Genomic DNA, 22,595 nt, shown 5'->3' with positions numbered 1-22,595 from the left:
TGGAGGTCTCCATGCTGCTCTATACTGTGCAACCTTCTTCATCTCCCAGTACCTACTACAACCTACATCCTTCTGAATCTGCTTAGTTTATTCATCTCTTGGTCTCCCTCTACGATTTTTACTTTCCATGCTGCCTTCCAATACTAAACTGGTGATCCGTTGATGCCTCAGAACATGTCCTACCAACCGATCAATTCTTCTAGTCAAGCTGTGCCACAAACTCCTCCCCAGTCCTATTCAATACCTCCTCATTAGTTACGTGATCTACTCATCCAATCTTCAGCGTTCTTCTGTAGCACCACATTTCGAAAGCTTCTATTCTCCTCTTGTCCTAACTATTTATCGTCCATGTTTCACTTCCATACATGGCTACACTCCATACAAATACTTTTAGAAAATGCTTCCTGACACTTAAATCTATACTCGATGTTAACAAATATCTCTTCTTCAGGAACGCTTTTCTTGCCATTGTCAGTCTGCAATTTGTATCCTTTCTATGTCGACCATCATCAGTTATTTTTATTCCCAAATACCAAAACTTATTTACTACTTTAAGTTTCTCATTTCCAAATCTAATTCCCTCAGCATCACCTGATTTAATTCGACTACATTCCATTATCCTCGTTTTGCTTTTGTTGATATTCATCTTATATCCTCCTTTCAAGACACTGTCCATTCCGTTCAACTGCTGTTCCAGGTCATTTGCTGCCTCTGAGGGAGTTACAATGTCACCGGCGAACCTCAGAGTTTTTATTTCTTCTCCATGAATTTTAATTCCTACCCCAAATTTTTCTTTTGTTTCATTTACTGCTTGCTCATTATATACATTGAATAACGTCGGGGATAGGCTACAACCCGGTCTCCCCCTTGTGACGGTACGTCACATAAATGGATATTTGGAGAAAAGGAAAAAAAAGATTTTTGCTTGTGTCACGTGTGAATTATAAATTGTTTCAAGACTGTGTACGTGTGCGCGATGTATAAGAAAGCTTAAAAAAAGTCTCATGCTAGCCCACAATATTTAAAGACACCCCAACCAAAATCATAAAATATATAATTATAAAAATAAAAAAAACATGAACCATGGACCTTGCCGTTGGTGGGGAGGCTTGCGTGTATCAGCGATACAGATAGGTACAACCACAACGAAGGGGTATCTGTTGAGAGGCCAGACAAACGTGTGGTTCCTGAAGAGGGGCAGCGGCCCTTTCAGTAGTTGCAGGGGCAACAGTCTGGATGATTGACTGATCTGGCCTTGTAACACTAACCAAAACGGCCTTGCTGTGCTGGTATTGCGAACGGTTGAAAGCAAGGGGAAACTACAGCCCTAATTTTTCCCGAGGGCATGCAGATCTACTGTATGGTTAATGATGATGGCATCCTCTTGGGTAAAATATTTTGGAGGTAAAATAGTCCCCCATTCGGATCTACTGGCGGGGACTACTCAGGAGGACGTCGTTATCAGGAGAAAGAAAACTGGCGTTCTACGGATTGGAGCGTGGAATGTCAGATCCCTTAATCGGGCAGGTAGGTTAGAAAATTTAAAAAGGGAAATGGATAGGTTAAAGTTAGATATAGTGGGAATTAGTGAAGTTCGGTGGCAGGAGGAACAAGACTTTTGGTCAGGTGAATACAGGGTTATAAATACAAAGTCAAATAGGGGTAATGCAGGAGTGGGTTTAATAATGAATAAAAAAATAGGAATGCGGGTAAGCTACTACAAACAGCATAGTGAACGCATTATTGTGGCCAAGATAGACACGAAGCCCACGCCTACTACAGTAGTACAAGTTTATATGCCAACTAGCTCTGCAGATGACGAAGAAATTGAAGAAATGTATGACGAAATAAAAGAAATTATTCGGATAGTGAAGGGAGACGAAAATTTAATAGTCATGGGTGACTGGAATTCGGTAGTAGGAAAAGGGAGAGAAGGAAATGTAGTAGGTGAACATGGATTGGGGGTAAGAAATGAAAGAGGTAGAATTTTGCACAGAACACAACTTAATCATAGCTAACACTTGGTTCAAGAATCATAAAAGAAGTTTATATACATGGAAGAAGCCGGGAGATACTGACAGGTTTCAGATACATTATATAATGGTAAGACAGAGATTTAGGAACCAAGTTTTAAATTGTAAGACATTTCCAGGGGCAGATGTAGACTATGGCCACAATTTATTGGTTATGAACTGGAGATTAAAACTGAAGAAACTACAAGAAGTTGGGAATTTAAGGAGATGGGACCTGGATAAACTGACTAAACCAAAGGTTGTACAGAGTTTCAGGGAGAGCATAAGGGAACAATTGACAGGAATGGGGGAAAGAAATACAGTAGAAGAAGAATGGGTAGCTCTGAGGGATGTAGTAGTGAAGGCAGCAGAGGATCAAGTAGGTGAAAAGACGAGGGCTAGTAGAAATCCTTGGGTAACAGAAGAAATATTGAATTTAATTGATGAAAGGAGAAAATATAAAAATGCAGTAAATGACGCAGGCAAAAAGGAATACAAACGTCCCAAAAATGAGATCGACAGGAAGTACAAAATGGCTAAGCAGGGATGGCTAGAGGACAAATGTAAGGATAGAGAGGCGCATATCACTAGGGGTAAGATAGATACTGCCTACAGGAAAATTAAAGAGGCCTTTGGAGAAAAGAGAACCACTTGCATGGATATCAAGAGCTCAGATGGAAGCCCAGTTCTAAGCAAAGAAGGGAAAGCAGAAAGGTGGATGGAGTATATAGAGGGTCTATACAAGGGCGATGTTCTTGAGAACAATATTATAGAAATGGAAGAGAATGTAGACGAAGATGAAATGGGAGATACAATACTGCATGAAGAGTTTGACAGAGCACTGAAAGACCTAAGTCGAAACAAGGCCCCGGGAGTAGAAAACACTCCATTAGAACTACTGACAGCCTTGGGAGAGCCAAGCCTAACAAAACTCTCGAGGATGACCAATTTGGATTCCGTAGAAATGTTGGAACAAGTGAGGTAGTACTGACCCTACGACTTATTTTAGAAAATAGATTAAGGAAGGCAAACCTACGTTTCTAGCATTCGTACTTGGAGAAAACTATTGACAATGTTGAGTAGAATACTCTCTTTCAGATTCTGAAGGTGGAAGGGGTAAAATACAGGGAGCGAAAGGCTATTTACAATTTGTACAGAAACCAGATGGCAGTTATAAGAGTTGAGGGGAATGAAAGGGAAGCAGTGGTTGGGAAGGGAGTGAGACAGGGCTGTAGCCTATCCCTGATGTTATTCAATCTGTATATTGAGCAAGCAGTAAAGGAAACAAAAGAAAAATTCGGAGTAGGAATTAAAATCCATGGAGAAGAAATAAAAACTTTAAGGTTCGCCGATGACATTGTAATTCTGTCAGAGACAGCAAAGGACCTGGAAGAGCACCTGAACGGAATGGACAGTGTCTTGAAAGGAGGACATAAGATGAACATCAACAACAGCTAAACGAGGATAATGGAATGTATTCGAATTAAATCGGGTGATGCTGCGGGCATTAGATTAGTAAATGAGACGCTTAAATTAGTAAATGAGTTTTGCTATTTGGGGAGCAAAATAACTGATGATGGTCGAAGTAGAGAGGATATAAAATATAGACTGGCAATGTCAAGAATAGCGTTTCTGAAGAAGAGAAACTTTTGCCCGAATATGTTCCTTAATTAGTGGTCTCGTTTTGTAGTTTCGTTGGTTTTCGCACTCTCACTTTGCTTTTGACTTGTTCTTTTCTCACACTACGTTTTGCGATACAGCTTGTCAAGTGATAGTCCCTATTTGGAAGGGTTTCATCATTCTATAGATAGGTTTCATTGTAATTTCATTCTAACCAGCTGCATGGTCACCGATGGTATCGGTTCTTTCGGACATGTCCTAAAGAACAGATGTCATCTTCATATAAATATAGTTAAGGCTTACCGGCCATTTGACCATCTTCCTCTGTGCGTATTCACAAACAGTGCCTGAACTCTTACGAGAATCGGCAAAAACTCGCGAGTAATGAGCATAAAGGGCAGGGGCACTTTGAAAGTAATGCGGGACAATAAATTGGGAATATGGATCTCACTGGAGGCGTGCCGGAGATAAGTCCCTGCAGTCGCACTATCCTCTGTGTCTTCGGTGGCTCCAATGGACAGAGCGTCTGCCATGTAAGCAGGTGATACCGGTTTCGAGTCCCGGTCGGGGCACACATTTTCAACTGTCCCTGTTGACTTATATCTACGTCTATATGCAGCTACGGGTATTCATTTCATTATAATTACATTCAGGTATTCCTCATTCGTTATCTTCTTTCCTTTGTCTAACACCTTGGTTAATAATTAATTCTTCTAAACGATTCCTATCTACGTTTGTCATAATGCATGAAATTTTGTTAAGGCGTTTTATTACCTCTGTTAGATGATAAGGATATCCACATTCAGACGCAATCTTACGTAGGCTATCACAGCTCACACGGTCTAAAGCCTTCTCAAGCGGCCGGCCGGAGTTGCCGTGCGGTTCTAGGCGCTACAGTCTGGAGCCGAGCAACCGCTCCGGTCGCAGGTTCGAATCCTGCCTCGGGCATGGATGTGTGTGATGTCCTTAGGTTAGTTAGGTTTAATTAGTTCTAAGTTCTAGGCGACTGATGACCTCAGAAGTTAAGTTGCATAGCGCTCAGAGCCATTTGAACCTTCTCAAGCTCGACAAAGACCATACGGGTTTGTATATCAAATTCTCAGTGTTTTTCTATAATTTTTCTAGTTACAAACATATTACCTGTGCATGAACTATCTGATCTAAATCCATTTTGTTCTTCAGAAATAATAGCCTTTGAGATATTCTTCACATGGTTATCGATGATCTTTGAGTATAGTTTGTACTGTGTTTAGAAAACTGACGCCAAGACCGTTTTTACAGTCTTTACGTTTCTCTTATTTGAAAAGAGGGAAATAGAGATTACTTCTGCTGCATGCCAAGGATCTGGGATCTTGCAGTTCGTCCAAAATTCATTTATTAATTGTAAAAGTGTTTTATCTTATGGTAATAATGCATATTTAATTGGTTCTGCATTTATTCCATCAACTGCTGTTGCTTTTCTGTTCTCCATGCCTTTCAAAGCCTGTAGTAGTTTCTCCATAGTAATTGTATCTACTGCTTCATTGTACATACTTTCTACAGCATCATCTTTGGCCTTCTGTGTAAACCACGAGTCTGTAAAATGCTTTATCCATTCTTCATTGGGTATAATGTTCAATGACGCAGTGTCTTTTTCCTCCTTGTTCTTTTCATGACCTTGTATGCACATCGCTGCCTACCTTGTATGTCGTGTTCTACGACGCTTATGAATGAGTCCCACGACTGTTGGTTTGCTTTGTGCACTATTTGTTTCGCAGTATTCCTTTTTATTTTGTATGTTTCCCACTCTCTGACGTTTTTGTCTGCAGAAATTTCGAAGCTTTTCTTTAATGGCTTCTTTAATTCCCGTGTTCCAATTTCTGAGTCGTTTTCTCCCCATCTGTTTCCTTTCTTTTTTTTTCAAGTGATTATGATTCTGCTTCAGGTTTTGATATTATTCCATTCTGTATCGATAGTTTTATTGACTGACAGTGAAGCAAGCTTTTCTTGGAGTCTATACTGATAAAGTTTCCTGATACTATATTCTGACAGCAGATATACTTTGAACAACTCATGTTATGGCTTCTTTTGGAGTTTCCAGCCTTATCTTACTGCTTAAAAGGAAGTGATCGCTACCTACGTCGCTTCCTCTATAAACGGGTATATCTTGCATAAGATTCTTCATTTTATGATTAATTAGTACATACTCAATCACAGACATTAATCCTCGTGCACTCCTTGTAAACTTGTGATGTCTTCCTTTATGTAAAATGTGTGAGTAAATTTAAAATTATTGAAAAGGACAAACTGACGTAAATGTAGTCAGTTATTATTAAGAGCGTTTTCTCAAAATAGTCCTACTACTTTTGGTGCAGACAGATTTTCATCTCTTGCATTATAATCACCAACGATGGTCTGACTTGTTGATTTTGTTCAATTCCTTCTGAACAGCATCATAAAAAGTATCAATATCGTCCCTCCTTCCTTCCTCTGGACCGTAAACGCCTCTAAATGTTAGATGACCCCGTTGGAATATGAAATCTGACTGTCATTATTCTTTCATTTAGAATCTGTGTTCACGAATATTTCCATTTATCGTTGGCTAATCCTGCACTGGCTTGTTTTCTTTGTGGGACGCCACTGTAAGCCATCCAGTAGTCTGTCAAATGTTTTGTTCCTTTTAGTTTTTCTTAGTTTCTGTTATTATTGCAATGTCTACTTTCCTCTCTTTTAGTTCTTGATTTAACTCGCTTACTTTGTTGGTTTGTCCTCGAATACTCCACGTTGTCAAACACATATAAGCCGTAATACCAAGCCGGCCTCGGTGGTCGAGAGGTTCTAGGCGCTTCAGTCGGAAACGCGCGACTGCTACGGTCGCAGGTTCGAATCCTGCCTCGGGAATGGATGTGTGTGATGTCCATAGGTTAGTTATGTTTAAGTAGTTCTAAGTTATAGGGGACTGATTACTCAGATGTTAAGTCCCATAGTGCTCAGAGCCATTTGAACGTAATACCAAATCGTTTGTTCCGTAAGATTTTCCGGTTGTCGCCAGTTTATCCCGTCCTGTGTGAGTTTTCCAGTAATTTTATAGCCCCCAAGCTACGCTACTAGCGCAGCGCAGGTTAAAGCACATGATGGGACTGCCACCTGTAAGCATCGCGACCTGCCTGATTTTTTGTCAGGGTTGTCTCCCTTAGGGAAGCTGCCTTCACTGTGCCTCTAGAGCCCCCCTTGCGCTATGTTGTGGGACACACTTCATCTGGCTCCTCGGTAAACACTACTCCGGTTTCGGAGACCTTTCCAGTAGTTACTCTACCGCCGGCACAGCTCTCGACTTCGTCGAAGCACGCAAACCCTCCCCCCCGCCACTGAAAGCTTTCGATAAAGCGGTATCGGCTAGGAAGAAAAGAAAACAAAACAAAATAAAAATAAATGAAAAAACTAAAAAAGAAGGAAAAAAGCTTGTCAATTTTTATTCGTTTATGTTTGGTTCAAATGGCTCTGAGCACTATGGGACTTAACATCTACGGTCATCAGTCCCCTAGAACTTAGAACTACTTAAACCTAACTAACCTAAGGACATCGCACAACACCCATCATCACGAGGCAGAGAAATCCCCTGACACCGCCGGGAATCGAACCCGAGAACCCGGGCGTGGGAAGCGAGAACGCTACCTCACGACCACGAGCTGCGGACTTCGTTTATGTTTCTGATTTTGTATATTGCCTATTTTTTTTTAATTTCTGTAGTTTCTGCTCTCTTCTATTATAACTCTGTGTTGTCAAAATTGTTAGTTTTGAATGTATTCAGTATATGTAAATATTCTGCTTTGCTGTGCTTTGTGTCCATAGATACTCTTCTTAACGCTGCATGTTGCATTTTGTAGTTTTTCAGGAGTTTTATTGTTATGCTTCCTTTTTTTGAGATTTCAACTGTGGTATTCCTTGATTTACACTGCGTGTATACTCGTTGCTTTTAATACACAGGGGCCTGAAGATGGTATTAATGAGATGCCGAAATTTGTCGTCTAAATAAAATAACACCTTTGATAACTTCTTGCTGTTTGGTGATTTTTCTTTAGTAAAAGTTTGTTAACTCTTGGTGTGCCGCTGTGGTTAAACGGTACCATGCATGGAAAAATGGCGAGGCGATTGTGGTACACCACGGGACATAGGTGACAGCGGTGAATGGAGGCTGCGGAAATGTGGACGGGCGAGTAGAGATCCAACTGTTTAGCAGCTGCCCGCCCAGATGAAACAAGGGGCTACCAACAGTGTCTCCACAACGACTTATCAGCGAATGTTGCTCTGTATGGACTTCCGCATCCGGGGCCTGGTCATTCACCTATGGTGACTGCCGTTCATTGGCGAAGAAGGCTGGGATTTGCACGGTAGTGCCGCAGATGGACGTCCACTGAGGGGAAACAGGTGGCCTTTTCAGATGAATCATTGGACAGATGGCCATTGTTACAGCGTGAAATGTCAGAAAGCAAACACCCTGTAACAATGGTGAGAAGGGTCTATGCCGCAAGGCATTTCCTGTTTGATCTCTTTACTCTGAAAGGTACAATGGATCAACACAAATGTGCATCTATCATTGGGAACCACGACCACCTCTACATGCAGTTCGTTTTCCTCAGAACGGTGGCATATACCAGAAGTACAGGGTGGCGCAGATGGATCGGGTGGTTTTAAAATACTTGTCAAACTGTCAATTGTAAAGGTATTGGATTGAAATAAAGTGCAAAACGTGTAGTTACAATGGAAGTTTATTAACAAAAAAATAGTAATGTTAGTTTTTAAAAATTACATCCATCAAATGCCCTCCTTCTCGAGCGACGCATTCTTGGAGTCGGTCCTTAACGTTCCGCATTGCCCGCTCAAGCACATCACCAGGAATTGATGTGATTTCGGTGTGAATTGCTGCCTTAAACTCCTGAATGGTCCGGGGTTTGTTCATGTAGACCCTTGCTTTTAAATAGCCCCATAAGAAAAAGTCACATACCGTGAGGTCCGGCGAGCGAGGGGGCCAATGGACATCTCCATTACGGGAAATCAAACGGCCAGGGAACAGAGCGCGTACAGCTTGCATTGATATCCTAGCGGTATGTGCAGTTGCCCCGTCTTGTTGGAACCACATATTGCCCATGTCGTAATTGTTCTCTTCAAGTTGTGGGAGAAGAAAATCTTCAATCATGTTCACATAACGCTGCGAATTAACAGTAACCGCCTGCTCCCTTTCATTTTCAAAAAAGTAAGGACCAATTATCCCTACCTTAGAAACCCCACACCAAACCGTCACTTTGTCACTATGGAGAGGCCGTTTGTGTAGATCTCTTGGGTTAGTGTCGGCCCAGTAACGGCAATTTTGCTTGTTTACGTATCCGTTAATGTGAAAGTGAGCCTCGTCAGACATCATGATAATCAGGTTTACATCTTCCAATAACTCCAACATCTGTTGGCTAAACTGAAGCCTTTGAAGATGGTCTGTTGGGAGAATCTTCTGTACCAACAGGATTTTATAGGGGTGGAATTTCAGTTCTTCGTTAAGAATCCTTTGAAGGCTCCGACGTGACATTCCAAGAGCTTGAGCACGACGTCTCGTTGATCGACGTGGGCTCGCAGTGACATCGCGTCTCACACGCTCCACGTTCTCAGGCGTTGTTATTGTTGGCGGTCTAGGCGTCCATTTTGGAGCACATGAACCAGTAGTGCGGAAATTATGCACCCAACTCAATATCGTATCTCGCTTAGGCACACTACCGCGAGGTGGGATGTTGAAACGCCGGCGAAAGGCACGCGTCACAGCAACAATTGACTCGTTATTGCGTATGAACTCTTCCACTGCGAAAACACGATGCTCAACGGACCACGTAGCCATCGCGACTGACTGCCAGCCTGCAACTGAAACTTCCCGTCCCCCCCCCACCACAGGACGAAGTCGCCGAACACCTGGCTCCCCCCCCCTCCAGACGTACAGTCCACTTCAAAACCACCCGATCCATCTGCGCCACCCTGTACAATGCGTCTCACACAGTTCGCATTGTAAGTGCGTGGTTCGAAGAACGCCAGGATGCGTCTACCGTACACCTCCGGCCACAAAACTCCCAGTGAAGAATCTCTGAGAGCACTTAGACCGGGCTGTTCGTCCCATGGACCCTCCACGGAGGAACCTAGTGTAGCTGGCCACAGCGCTGGAGTCGGCATGGCTCCATATTCCTGTCTGTACTTTCCAGAACCTCAGTGACTCTCTTCCTGCACGTGGCTGTCAGGCTTTCGACAGTTGGTCGCATTGATTTTACTCGACAGTGTATGTATCTGTGTGATTGAAATGAAGTGATTAGATTTTATTTCATATCCTCTAACAAGCTTCGTATCTCTTTCAAGTTCCTCTAGTTTTATTGTTAATCCTGTAGTATGTTAAAATCTTGACCCTCTTCCCAGACCACGTAAATTTGCCGACACCTAATCCATTCCACTGCCCGCAAACGCAGCAACTCAGGTCCACTGCACATGTCGAGGACGTCATCCATATTCTTGTTACACACGTAAACAAAAACCGCTTATCATGCGCTAAGATTTCGTACTTACTTCTGGGTCAGAGCAAATATATAGTAGTTACCATGCCCGGAGTCCCTCGACGTTTCCGAAGGCTTCTCGAGGTTGTGAGTGAAATTGCCTCCCAAACACTCCCAGTCTGAGCTCCTCCTATCCTAGCAGCTTGCCTGATGCTTTGTTGAAACGAACCTCACTCTGCAACAGATCGCAGCTTAAGAAGTCCACTCTACCTTTAAGGGCAGAGAGTCACATAATTTATTATACCGTCAAAAATGGCTCTAAGCACTATGGCACTAAACATCTGAGGTCATCAGACCCTTAGACTTAGTACTACTTAAACCTAACTAACCTAAGGACATCACATACATCCGAACCCGAGGCAGGATTCGAACCTGCGATCCTAGCAGCAGCGAGGTTCCGGACTGAAGCGCCTAGAACTGCTCTGTCACAGCGGCCTGCTGTTATACCATCACATGTATTTATTTACATATGTAAATTCTAATAAATTTTCTCTGAAGTACTTATACTAGGTCTGTCTTGAAAAAAAAAAAAAAAAAAGAACAGATTTACGCTATAAACGTCATATATTTATCTACAACAAATCCATTTTGGAACAGTACTAACACTAATCATAATACCTTCCAGACATAGGTTCTAGAAACTCAAATCTTCGTTTGACGATGATTATATTCACGTTCCATGTACAGCATCTATTATGTGTGCACTTTGTTAGGAGCAAATTGAAAGTTCCACAGAAGATTAGGACGCTCCCAATAATATACTGCATTTTGTAGTACGTCGTACAATGCCTGATTTATTTTGTATGTTGATTCTGTCTCGAGGTTTCAAACAAATTTGTGATCAAAAAGATATTGTCGGGAAACTGGTCTTTATGCCTGAAAATAGTTTCAACAGAAGCGCGCATACACCCACTCTAGCCGCTCTCGGCGCTTGGGCCGTTTGCGGCTCCGGTCAATACCTCTTTCTCTGTAAAGATACTGTAACATTCTACGTCGAAGAAAATATAAAAATAGGTGTTTCAATTGCCCATCAGATGTCTTAAGTATATGCTTTTCATCGTAAGACACCACTGAGGAGTCAAGTTGTTGAATCGATTGCTGATGTGCACAAACATCTGACTGACGACAGTTTGGTGGAGAGATGCCTTGGAGCCTTATGCAGACCAATAACGCAGCACTGAATTTATTAATTTGGACTTATGCTCCAAAACACATGTTTTCGAGTGTAAAACTGGTCCAAATTGCTAACAATCAGGCGTACGTTATTTTTAAAACTGGATTTAAGTGTATCTGCACCTAGGCTTTCTCATTCGCCACGAAAAGGGATGAGAAAGGCCTGAAGCGCTCGGACCTGTGCTCGTTCCAGAGTAACGTCGAGGTTAGAACTGCGCCCATAGAGAATCGCACTTTAGAAAAAGAGATCTTCGAGGAAGAAGTATGTCTACTGAAGGCCCAGGAATAATGGATTAATGATAAGCTGCAAAATTTTAAAGTTTTATACACAAAAATTGAACTCAGAAATATAAATGCTTATTTCGGACAACGGTTTTCTTGTTCGCATTATTTAAAAAAACTTCAATGTAAAACTGGATCCAGCTTTGAATTTAATCAAAAAGACCCTTGTAATTCTGGCGTGAAACCCAAAAACACAATATTTTTATGATGTTTGTTATTTACTAACGTTTAAAGGGAACAAAATAGTTCGACTTCCAGTACCTACGTTTTCGAGTGGCTGCCATTTTGAAAAAAAACTTCAGGACATTTGATTTTCGGGATTCATGCCAAAGAGAATTTGATTCTGATTATGTACATTTGTTTAATTTTTACTGCAGACACCGAGTCGTGCGAGCCGTTTGGTTGCCCTATCGGCGAAGAGATATTTTGTCACACCATTTTGTGCTGCGTAAGCTCATAATTTAACCGGCCAAAAATCATTTATGTAGTATTCAAGATATGTACTTTCGTTTGTTAATAAAGATTTGTATGGAAAAATAATTTTTTACAGAAAAAAGTCGACTGTGAACGTAAAATACGGCTCCGAGACTTAAAAACCACTTGAAATCGGCCACCATTAGCTGATTTTTTCATAATTTTTATAATTTATGTTTTCGCATATATTTCTTCATTCTCTATATTACACTGTAGCTGAATATACTGGCAGTTTTATATTAATGCACTTTCGCATTAACACCTGGTTTTTCTTGCTTTTGTATTTGTTTCAAATTTCTCACCACAGTGCATATGGAATGGGTGAAAGAGCTAAGCGAGCCATTGGACTTCGGAAAATCCATGCATCCATTGAAAAAAAAAATACTCGAATGAACTAAAGCTGTTGACCTCTGTTCTGTTCTTATCAAGTTAAAAGATCCACCGTTGTCTCCAGATGTGCACGCCACGACAAATTGATTGATAAAGACAGATGAGTGCCTTATCTCGTGGCGTTGTTTGCTCTGACGTAGAATACAGTGGCTGTGAAAGATTAAATCTGTGTCGGAAGTTTTTACGGGGTCCGGGAGATATCAAAATTGGACAATGTTGCTCAATACAGGTATCGACGACGTTATTAGCACATCGTTTTGCGAAGCTCAACCCACGCAATCTCCGCTGACGATAGAACTGACCTTCGAACTACGGGTAAACAAATCCGAGATTACGCGACAAATATACTCTGAAACAGATTCACGAAAGCCAACTGTTCCATGACCGCTGTTAATCAGGTCAGTCAATTCTGCTAAGACTGCTATTGACCTCTACAGTTACCAACTTGAAAAAGAAAATTAACTTCAGTACCGTGTCTTGCAGGCAGTACGACCACAAAAGTACAGTTAGTTTAATCTTGACGTAATGATCGTCGTACAATTTTCCGGCGGAGATACGGAAGAAGCACGTAAAACCTCACATTTCAGTACACTTATCCTCTTATTCAGACTACACTGCTGGTGGTAGTTGCGTCCTAGTGTAGAAGTGTCTCTTCCAATTCACATATGAAACTGCACATCGTTATTGGTTCACAAATTGTCGCTCTCTTGCAGTCTCTATCAAATTGCATTCAGGATGAAAAGAGTTCAAACACCCGTTCAACCTCTCATATTTGAGTTCTCCACATTTTAATAAATAAGTTAATGGGAGGACCAGCCTGGTGTCCTTGAGGTAGGTTGATCGGTAATGCCCATATTACTATTGAAAATTACCCTACATCGAAATTTACGCTCTTCAAATCGAGCTATATATGCATATTTCAATATGTTATATTATAAAATAATTCTGAAAACAAATTAATATAAAATATATAAAAATCAGATCAGTAACATGTACTGGTATTTCCCAGCCTACAAGGATAATGCAGGTAGGCTTGACTCCATGTGTTTTACATGGGGAAAATACATTTTCACATTTTTTTTGAACAAGTAAATATTGAAAACTGTGAAGGAGATTAAAGACTACAAGTAGTTCTCATAAACAAATGTTACCAAAACAAGTTTTATTTTTAGAAGTTAGCCAAAAGAGTAACATAATTGAAAATTATTTCAAGCTTGTATTGAGGAATTATGAATAATTCTAATCATCAGTCCTACTGGTTGAGTGATATTAATACGACATATTCACGCAAGCAACATATACTAAACCATAGAAAATAGAAACATGGGGATCACAAAACAACTAAAGCCTTTTAGTACCTAATGCACCTATCTAACTGAAAGTCTACAGGGGAATCAGAAGCACTACACAGAGAATGAGTCCATGTTCCACTGGTGCTACATCGAAACCTTGCTTTCCATCCCGAGCAAATTCTCCACACATGTTTTCATTTTCCAGTCCTGGCAAATCGTCCATATCATCGTCACATAATTTATTTCCATCAGTGGCATCATCCTCATGAGAGTCTGAAGAAATTTCCTTGTTATGCTCACGTGCTAGCACTGGTTTCTGCTTTTTAACGACTCTATCCTTCAATTGTTAACGCCACTTTTAGGCGTGTCTTTGAACAGGTGCTTTAAACTTGTTTTCAGTAACGTACCTTCTCTTTTTGGATTACTCACTGATTTCTTTTCCGCAGCCACTTGAAATTCAACTTTTTTGGGTGTGTAGGCCAGAATCTTTGACTTTTGTTACTCTGTTTATTTTCTTGGTTTTGCCTTTGTGCCACTGGTAGAAGGAAGTGGCATCAGGTCTCCAAAAATCACAGAATTACTTGGGTCTTGGGGTTCTTTGGATCCTCCAGCTTCTTGGTTTGGTTCTGCACAGGACATCGTATTTGTTGAATCTAAGGGTAAAACCACTGTGTTATCATTCTCAATTTCTGGAACAGATACATTTGGTCTGTCTACAAACACGCCTGTAGCACAAAAGGCGTCATCAGTAAAGACATTCGGAATGAATGGATATGTTCCCGTAGCATTGATGCAGATACAGCCACTGTGGTTGTTGATACTCTTGAATTCGCCTGATTAAAACGACCAGTTAAGTCATAAGGAGTGATCCTTACAAGCTTGTGCATTTTCACATGAAGACCACATTCCTTTTTGAAAGCTCCTTTCATACTTGAGTAGAAAGTTACATACAGAAGTTGCAATCTGTGTCAACAGTGGGGTGATAAGAAGACCATAATAACTGCATTACTTTTTCATAACGTATAGGACTGCAAAGTTGCGTGGCTGTGATTGTCTAGTATCAACAATACAGGACTTTGGATTCAAGATTTTCTTGTAGATAGAACTCAACACATCGCTCTTAACGGAACTAAATCGACAGATGTAAAGGTAATATCCGGAGTACCACAGGGAAGTGTGATAGGACCGTTGCTGTTTACAATATGTATAAATGATCTAGTAGAAAACGTCAGATACTCTTTAATGCTATTCGCAGATGATGCATTTGTCTATACCAAAGTAGCAACGCCAGAAGACAGTAAGAATTTGCAGAGCGACCTGCAGAGAATTAATGAATGGTGCAGGCTCTAGCTGCTAACCCTGAACGTAAATAAATGCGACATATTGCGCATACTTAGGAAAAGAAATTCACTACTGTAGAGCTACATTATTAATGACAAACAGCTAGAGACAGCGTCTGCCGTAAAATATCTAGGCGTGACTATCCAGAGCGGCCTTACGTGGAATGACCATATGAAACAGATAGTGGGAAAAGCAGACACCAGACTCAGATTCATAGAAAGAATCTTAAGAAAATGTAACTCATCCACGAAAGAAGTGGCTTACAAAGCGCTTGTTCGCTCGATTCTTGAGTATTGTTCATCTATCTGGGATCCCTATCTGGTAGGACTGATAGAGGAGATAGAAGAGATCCATAGAAGAGCGGCGTGTTTCGTTACGGGATCGTTTAGCTGGCGAGAGAGAGTCACGGAGCTGCTAATCAAACTCCATTGGCAGACGTTACAAGAGAGGCGTTGTGCATCACGGAGAGATTTATTACTGAACCTTCGGGACAGTACTTTTCAGGAGGAGTTGGAAAACAGTTACGTCCCCCCAAATACATCATGCATATTTACCACGAGCAGAAAACTCTAGAAATTAGAGCCAATACAGAAGCTTATCTACAATCATTGTTCCCACGCACTATTCTCGGGTGGAACAGGGTTGGAGGGATCAGATAGTGATACCGAAAGTACCCTCCACCACACACCATTAGCTGATGTAGATGTTGATGTAGACTTTGAAGGTTTGCTTTGGAGTGATGGATAAAGTGCTTCAACCAAGTAAATAACAACACCTCGTTAGCTCAACCTGTCGGTGAGCATTCGCATAGAGCACAAAGCGGGCCATCTTTCTTTAGCAAGAGGCTCATCCGGTTTCGAAAATAAATAAATACTGGAGGAACGAAACTTCCTGCCGTATTCACACCACGTATCACAGTCACCAACTCTCCTCTCTCCCACTTGGTCATTGAGTCGACCCTTTTCCTATCTTTACTGGCAACTAATGTTATGGGGTCTTGTACTGTTGTGATACCAGTTTCATCTGTACTGTACATGCGATACGGTTTGAAACTGGTCGCAGAAAACACTTTTTCCAAGTTTAAAAATATTTCTTCATGTGATCACGGTTGAATCCGGTGATTCTGTTAATACTAATGGATTCGGGTTTTCTGATGCTTGCGGCTGTATTTCGCTTCAGAAAGCCATCAAACCAATCATTTTGAGAAAACCTGTGTATTGTGCTCTCTCTCTCTGTTTAGCTAACTCGAAAGCTGTTCTTCGTACTTCCTTTGCATACAGATCGTCAAAAAATCCGATAACAACTTTATCCTGTCGGTTAGTCCTTCTCCTTATTCTTGAATAAAAGTGGCACTACGTCCCAGATGAGGTTTAATTGCTTTATTTTTCTTCCTACGTTATTGTAAAGTGCTAAGTGAGATACTCAGCAATCTGCTTGCCTACTAATGGAATTATCTTCGCAATTCTCAATAAAATTCAATGCATTTTTAAAGGCTTCTTTGATCCAACTTCCCCGATTCGTGTTTCTTTTTCATGTTCTTGGCATTTGTAACAGGGCAACACAGGTAATTAAAATAAGGCATACTTTTATTTCTATTGAAAATAAATATTTAACTACATGTGAGTGACCACCCATTTCTTCCTACCGTGGCTACCCGTTTTTAAAGTTTGAAAACGTAATCTTTAAAGTTTATAAATTATTATCTAAAATACTTGCATAATACAGTAAACTAAGCCTTGTGAAATACTAGTATTTATGAAATGCAATGTAGTGAAGACATTCTGAAGCAAGTGGAACGTACAGTGGCTAGAAAACAGTTGGAAATTAGAGCAGACGCACGTTAAAACATTCTCCAAGAACAACTGCACAACAAATGACCGAGTAAAGCCGTTGCTGGAAACTTTAGTTCACCAAACTGCTGTGAAGAGCGCAGCACCAACCACAGCTCTTCCAGACGAAAATAACAGCTGAAAATCACCCTACCTTGGCTACCTCTCTACCGGGGATACCCCAATCTCCTCAACCTTCTTTGCCATTCGAAGTATTACTATCGGCTCCCGAAATTAGATATGTTTTGCAACAATATACTGTATACAGTTGGTTCTATTTGGACTGCAATGCCAGTTTGCGTCTTCGCTGGCATAGACTGGCCAACAACGTATCGACTGTGAATCTTATACTCAGTAAGTTCGAATGCCGCAGAGAAACAATTCCAGCTGCCACCCAAGGTTTCTTCCAAGGGTCGACATAATCGTATCTGAGGAATGATGTCAGTGCCAAAGACAAACAAGAAAAAAAACACCAACTGAACAGACCTTGAAGGCCAGCGGTAGTGACCAGCCGCCGTGTCATCCTCAGCCTTAGGCGCCACCGGATACCCCAGCAGATCCGAACAGTGACCCACCCAAGTGCTAGCCAAGTCCAACGGCATTTAACTTCGGTGATCTGACGGAGACTGGTGTTACCACTGCGGCAATGCCGTTGGCCCGTACAAAACACTTCTTCAACCAAATATTGGAGAGAATACCGCATCACTGCCAAAAGTATATGCAGATAAAGGACACCATACAAATGCTAACTGTTTTGATTCCTTGGAAGCTTTTATAACTAATTTTAAAAATATATCTTGTGTTTAAGAATTATTCTAGTTACAATTTGAGGATACTGCTGTATGCCACATGTCATGTGCTTAAGTTCTACCTTGTTCTATAACCCTTCTGATGCCATGTCCAGAAATACTCTTTCATTTTTTGCCCATCTTAGCTTGTGGGTAATTGTGTAGCTGCCTGAAAGAACATTTCTTCTAAAAAAGTGGAAGTTACTGACAACACTAATCAAGGCAGACGTGTGGTTGTTCTTACCACATGCAAAGTCATTTTGAATATGCATTATATGCATGTAACATTTACAAAGTTACAGGTACCTGAAGATGGGAGCTTTCCCTTAAATCGTGCAGTACTGATATCTATAAATAAACTATTCAGTGATGGATCATTAAGCTTATTGAGACATTGTGCATGACAACTCTACAGGATGTCCCAGGAGGAACGGTTGATATTCATTTGAAGCAAAAAGACTTTGTAAGGTCGTAAGCACTATTCCGAATGTATTGGTTCAAATGGCTCTGAGCTCTATGGGACTGAACTTCTGAGGTCATCAGTCCCCTAGAACTTAGAACTACTTAAACCTAACTAACCTAAGGACATCACACACATCCATGCCCGAGGCAGGATTCGAACTTGCGACCGTATTCTGCGATAGGACACTTTTAACGAAGATTGTTATTTATTTCCTGTATTTTTAAGAAACTGTCAAGTTTACACATGCACACGTGTATAACAGTTAGTAAACATTGCAACATGCGTTTTACAACGTATCAATTGAAAAATACGTATTTGTAACACATTCGCCTCGAAACATTAGCATACTCGTCACACTACAGTTGTTGCACAGTCCACAATAAATTTTTGGATATCCCACCGCCAATTTCTGTGATTTCGTATACTCTTGGGACGACGTGTTGTGTTGACTGACTGAGTGACTCTGCACGTTCTCTTATAAATCTGGAGCACTTCTCTCAGAGACGCCGTAAACATACTCCAAATGTGCATGTTCTCCAGACGTTTGTCATTTCAGCCAGCGCGTGTACAAACACAGTTTACCGATGCTTCTGCATGATACACTCTCGTCCTTCGCAGTGCTTCACTCAGAGCACACCATGGGCAACTGCGCGTTCAACTGCCTGGTATGGTGGCAGGAAGATATTGTGAGCAGAGAGGTTGAATGCAACGACATAGGTAGTGCTGGAATAAAACGTCAAAGACGCTGGGTGGGTAAGACGCTTACGCGCGTGCCACTAGTCCAAAAACAAATGCATAAGGGGCGATCAAAATGTTTGAGGGCGTTGTTGCAGCGAATATGCAACGTAGGGCGAGTCCGGTACGGGTATATAAGCACCGATGCACGCAAGGGATCAGTGTGGCATTCATGTATTTCCGACGTGCGTACGGTAAATGTGGGAACATGAGTTATGGCGACGTTATTACCAAATGCGTCCAAACAAGACAACGCCCTCTTATTTTTTTCTTGGCTAGCGAAGGGCAAAGTCCAGTACATATCGATCGGAGAACGAAGAATGTGTTTGGATCAACACGTCTGTCGGAAATCGTCGTAGTGGAATGGTGCAACAAAGTGTTGTTGTTTCGTGAAAACACACCTCCCCATATTGCAAATGTAACGCAAAAGCTATGCCAACACAAGTAGGAGACGCTTGAGCACGCACCCTATGGTTTTGATCTCCCCCCCCCCCCCCCTCCTTGCTGTTATCACGCTTTCTCCGCTCGTTGGTAGCATACTGCGTCTTGCACACGTCCACCGCGGCGCTTGGGGTCACAGCGTGGAGATGGGCGTATAAGAACCTGAAACCGGTCGTGTGTTAAATAAAAAGAACCTTACAACTGTAGCGGTATTTTCAACCTCTGGTCCTAAAAAAGGTCTTGAAGGGTCGACGATTCCTGTTGGGCGAGGATGTGCAGCAGACAGTTTTCAAGCAGCAGGACACAGTGTGCTACCAAACGGGTATCTTCAATCTGGTGCGTCGATGGGATGATTTCCTCAATCCTCATGGCGATTTGGCCTTATCTGCGTACCGATTCTGGACTGTAATGCCTTCGAATGGGATCTTCTGGATCGCCCATTATGTATTAAATGTATTCTTTCTCGGAATTAATTCGGGGTAAGGCATATGACCATCAAAAGTAATTTGCTTCAAATGAGCGTTCCTGTCATATCCCTGAATACTGACCATTCCACGAGGAACATCCTCTACAATGATAAATACATACGAAATAATCCTCCAGTTGGACACTTCCTCGATTCAAACTGTAAACTCAGTTCCTGTGTTTACTATCAAAAACAGTCTTGATCACAATTTATTTATTACGGTGACCGGTTTCGACCACTGCTGTGGTCATCTTCAGACCAGTGAGTAAGAACCTCCTTCTGCTGGAGAATCACTACTCCAGCAGAAGGAGGTTTTTACTCATTGGTGTGAAGATGACCACAGTAGTGGTCGAAACCGGTCACTGTAATAAAGAAATTGTGATCGAGACTGTTTTTGATAGTTAATATTTGTAACACATTGATCACTGTTCACTCCCATAGTGTATTCAAAAGTAATCACTTCCTGTGTGATTTCACGAATATGCGGATAAAGTTTAGCATTTCCTCTGCACGTAAAGTCAGCTGTGATTTAAGGTGAAAGGAATACAAGCCGCAGCTCGGGGCGCCAATGTGAGGCACCAGAGGCGGCCAAGTGCAAGGTCTGTATACAGTGCACACTTCTGCAGCAAAACTGACACGGCAGAAAATGTACAAGGGAAATGAAGGGAGGTGTGACGCTTCTGAAAAAATTTCCACGAACCGACCCTGCGTACAGTCATTCAAGCTCAACATTATCGTGTTTATGTAAATGATTTGTAATTCCGCTACCTAGTTTTTAGCTAAAATTATAAGTAGTGAGAAAGCTGCCGTGAAGCATTGCATGAACAATTGAAGGCTGGTAGCCGCACATGTGGGCCAGAATAACATACATGTTAGGGAACTGTGAGACAAGACTAGCTGAGATCAACACAAAACTGCACCACACAGCGGTAATGGCGTAGCAGGTGGGCCTATGCCACCACACCAGGACAAGTCTCTTGTAATGTGCAGTGTGACTATGGTACAGATTGTAGTGGAACAAATGCACCTCAGAGAAATATAAATATGTCTGAGTTTTGAGGCAGAGGCATTCTTGCTGTTGTACTTCTCTCGTCGCCGGAGTCCAGTAGCACTGCCACGATGCCATGACGAGCCATGCTGGTTAGCGAGACGGCTCGGCATCACCAGCACCAGCCATGGGTTTGAGAACAGGCTGCACCAGCCACCACCAGCGCTAGGCTTCTCACACAGTGCCACAGTCCTGTCCAACTTGCCGTCTGTGTTTGCTTATATCAGCGCTGAGTTCCTAGTGGGACTTAGTACCTCAGCACGAGCCACCATCCAACTCCTGCCAGAGAGCAGCAAGTTGAAGCCAGTACACAGCCTGTCGACGCACTGCCAGGGCAAACATGTGCGTAGCCACGGGGCCACCAGGCTCGGCGTGGCCGAGGGAGTAAGACGCGAGGCCTACGAGAAAGCCAGCTGGGGTGGCCGAGCGGTTCTAGGCGCTACAGTCTAGAACCGCGCGACCGATACGGTCGCAGGTTCGAATCCTGCCTCGGGCATTGATATGTCCTTAGGTTAGTTAGGTTTAAGTAGTTCTAAGTTCTAGGGGACTGATGACCTCAGAAGTTAAGTCCCATAGTGCTCAGAGCCATTTGAACCATTTTGAGCCTACGAGAAAGACAGGCCGCGGCGCGTACGCCACGGAAGTAGGCCTGCGCTCGCTCGCTCAACTCATCGGACAAACTACATTTCTTCACCTGTTAGCTGGTAACTAGGTGTATACGTACAAACGAGAATTGCATCTTCTACTGGAATCCGCTATTATGGAGTTTTACTGTTATTAGTCCTACAATGATTGGAAGTCCATAGGCCTACTTATAATTTGTAACGGCTGTACTGAGGTACAAAAAATTAAAATCATGACAAAATGATTATCAGTTGCAAAAGGCACCACTTCTTGTATGAAATGAGGACTGTTAAGCCGAAGAGACTAAATGCTATAAACAATGGCTTATATCATTTACATCAAGTATTTAGCTTAAATTAAATTTTGTTGTAGTACTGTCAATCAGAAAGACTTCATAACAGCAGATTCCAGAAGAAGATGCGATTCTCGTTAGTACGTACACGCCCAACTGCGAGTTAACAGGTTTAGAAATGTATTGTGTCTGCTGAGCTGAGCGAGTTCAGGCCTACCTTCGTGAGATACGCGCCGCGGCCTGTCTTTCTCGTGGCCCTCCGCGCGGGGTAACCATGCGGTCTACGGTGTATTGTCACGGTCCGCGCGGTTCCCTCCGTAGGAGGTTCGAGCCCTCCTTCGGACGTTCGAGTCCTCCTTCGGGCATTGGTGTGTGTGTTGTCCTTAGCGTAAGTTAGACTAAGTAGTGCGTAAGCTTAGTGACCGATGACATCAGCAGTTGGGTCCCATAAGACCTTACCACTAATTTCTAATTTTCTTGGGCCTCGGTAAGACGCCATTAACAACACAGCCGAAGCCTCAAGAGTCAGCCAGCCTTCCACGGCTCTTCCGTCAGCACTGCAGGGCGTCTACGTCACATCCAGGGTCGAAGCCACCATCCACACAGCAGTACCGGCCAGGTAAACAGATTGGGGGCTGGGAGTTCCCCATTCAGGGACGTTCGGCCGCAGAGGGCACGTACTTATTGCAGTCGATGCCACACTGGGCGACTTGCGCATCGGAGATGGTAATGAAATGATGAGGACAACACAACACGCAGTCCGTGAGC

The sequence above is a fragment of the Schistocerca piceifrons genome, chromosome 3 (genome assembly GCF_021461385.2).
Source record: "Schistocerca piceifrons isolate TAMUIC-IGC-003096 chromosome 3, iqSchPice1.1, whole genome shotgun sequence".
Taxonomy (NCBI): Eukaryota; Metazoa; Arthropoda; class Insecta; order Orthoptera; family Acrididae; genus Schistocerca; species Schistocerca piceifrons.
This window is presented reverse-complemented; position numbering follows the sequence as displayed.